Here is a 2,597-nt window from a genome sequence, read left to right as displayed (position 1 = left end):
TATAATATATTGGCCTATGTTTTTTTTTAATTATTTGGGTAGGTTAAGATTTATTCCTTTGCATGAAGTACTTTTTCTTGATTTCATTTTGCTTATTTTGTTTAAACTGTTCCATTGGAGCTTTGGTGCATTTCTTTATGAATTTTTTGTATTTTATATTACTTAATATTAAGTTTTAAGTTCGGTTTAGTTAAGTTTTGCCTGTTAATGTTTTGATTTATCCTCTTCTTTTTCTATTGTATATTTTGTAAGACCGCACAACTGATTGTGAGTGCCACCGATACAAAGATGAAGTGTCACAAATAAATAAATAGTGTTATGTGATTTATTGTTAAGTATTGACCTTTAGACATGTAATGTCCTCACTCTTGGACCCTGAGGTCAGCCAGGTATTTGTTAGTGACCAAACCAGCTTTTATGATACAGTACAATATTACTAAACACAGAAATGAAAAATATGTAGAAGATTTTTCAATTATTATTTTAATAAGATGGCAATTTGTATGCCTACATTTTTCTTATGATGGTCAGAGCAATCTCACCAAAACGTTAAGATAATCAACCAGTGATTTTACCTCAAAAACCATATTGTTACACCTCGTGTACCCCTGGGCGTTGATCGGTGGGGAACAGGGGAAAACGTCCCCCACTTTCAAAGTTAGGGGACACCATCAATTAAACCCCCTCCCCTTTTCACCAATCACCATTTTAAAAAAGCGAGTGGAAGTATCAATGACACAATTTTGTCTTTTTGACTTGAGCTCTGTTTCCAGTGCGGTGCATATTTAATCACCAAAACCGAATAAAAAGTTGTATTTTATACCTTAGTAACCACTCCATCGATTTATGGTTGCAAACAGTTATCAGACGCTCAATTTACTGTAAAAATAATGTACACTTTGCTTTGCGTTAAAATTGGAACCTATTAGCCAAACAATTTGAAAACTTAAAAAAGTGCACAATTTCGACTGTAAACGATTTATTTCTTTTGTATATTAGTAAGACCTGTATATTGTTTAATAGTATCTGCATACATACTGTAGATTCATGTTTTTCCTAATTTCAAAAGTAGTTATAATCTCAATATTACAATTTTCTCCCATGTGCTTAACCAGCAAGTTGTAAAACTCACCCCAATTATCACATATTATTCTTTTGGGAGCTCCATGAATACCTATCCAGTGTTTATAAACATGATAACAACAGTTTTAGGTTCTTTATTAATAACAATACAACCTGCACTGAATCTGCTATTCTCATCAATGATATATAAATACCATAAACTTTTATCTAATTGATGTAGGTCAACAGTTTTCGATTACTTCCTGCAAAACTTCTTTGTTAAAAACATGCATGAACTAGAGAGCACTCTCTCACCAAGAGTGCATACCTCCATCCACATCATAATTATCCTCTGATGTTATGTTTAGTACAGACAATGAAATAATTAAAAGATAATGATAAAAAAAAAATAGACATCATGGGATTCAAACCCGAAGCAAAACACATCAAAGAAAGGCAAACACAGTGCTCGAACAAAGGACACAGCGTCGCTCTCAACGAATGAGAGCGACGCTATATAAATTTATTGGAAATTTAAGAACATGATTTTGATTTATTTAAACGCATTTACTATTTTTTAATAGTATAATCATCTTTTTCCAGTTTAGTTCATTGTGTAGACGTTACAGATTGGAGTATTGAGACAACATGTCCACTGATCAAGAAACACAATTTATTTTCTTCTGTAATGGACGAAAGGTGTGTACCATGTTTTAGGTTACGTCTGAGACTACAGACTACGTTATTCTTACTATATTATACAAATTTTTGTATAGTTTCAATATTCTGACGAATAACCAGAAATGTTGGACTGGACACGTTTCGGCCACTGTGTACTCCTAGTAATGAATTGGCCAGTACATCAGGAGCAATAACTTGCTTTTCTGAAGAATGTATTACTTAACGTGCACGTAGGGATAGAATATAATTACAAACCATGGAATAGTAGAGATGGTTTGGTGGCTACACCTAGTTGCTCTAAAAATAGGCTTAATTATTTGTTTAAACTACAAACAGTGTAGTATAAAATACTTTATAATAATTTTATACAAATGTCTTATTCAGATTTAATTAATATATACGGTATAGAAATCATTGAATTTGTTTTTAATGTTTGGTTTACGAACATCAAAATTTGACTCGAAATTCTTTTACTGTAGTAAATAGTTGATTTAGGACTTCTTTGACTCCAGTTTTCTAAAGCTGGGCTTCCACTTTTGTTTATGCTTCCAACTTAAAATTGTTGCTTATTTTCAGATTACTGACAACAGTGTTGATCCAAGCATGATGTTGCTCAGTTATCTGCGACTGAAATGTATCCTAAGTATTATTGAATTTTAGCAATTGTAATAATTATTATGATACAGTATTTTAGTATCTGTACAAATTACCGAATTACATATTTTTATACTCAATTTTTGATCTATTTTTCTATTTTGCAATAATATAATGATTTTTCTTAATGAACTTTTGTTGTCATAATTTTTCTATCTATCTATCTATCTATCTATCTATCTATCTATCTATCTATCTAT

The 2,597-nt window shown here is 31.2% G+C and overlaps 1 long non-coding RNA gene across 1 annotated transcript in view; it reads left to right on the top strand.

Annotated features, from left to right (window-relative positions):
* LOC117110067 overlaps positions 1-2,377 on the top strand; it is a 6,416-nt gene extending 4,039 nt beyond the window's left edge. Inside the window, exons 2-3 of the long non-coding RNA XR_004445619.1 lie at positions 1,666-1,761; positions 2,320-2,377. This is a non-coding gene — a long non-coding RNA (uncharacterized LOC117110067). The remainder of the gene's footprint in view (positions 1-1,665; positions 1,762-2,319) is intronic.
* The last annotated feature ends 220 nt before the right edge of the window (positions 2,378-2,597 follow it).

This window comes from Anneissia japonica, unplaced genomic scaffold (genome assembly GCF_011630105.1).
Source record: "Anneissia japonica isolate Jap-2015-1 unplaced genomic scaffold, ASM1163010v1 scaffold2091_len6686_cov124, whole genome shotgun sequence".
NCBI classification, from domain to species: domain Eukaryota; kingdom Metazoa; phylum Echinodermata; class Crinoidea; order Comatulida; family Comatulidae; genus Anneissia; species Anneissia japonica.
Note: the sequence above shows the minus strand (reverse complement) of the source record. Positions and strands in the feature narration are given on the sequence as shown.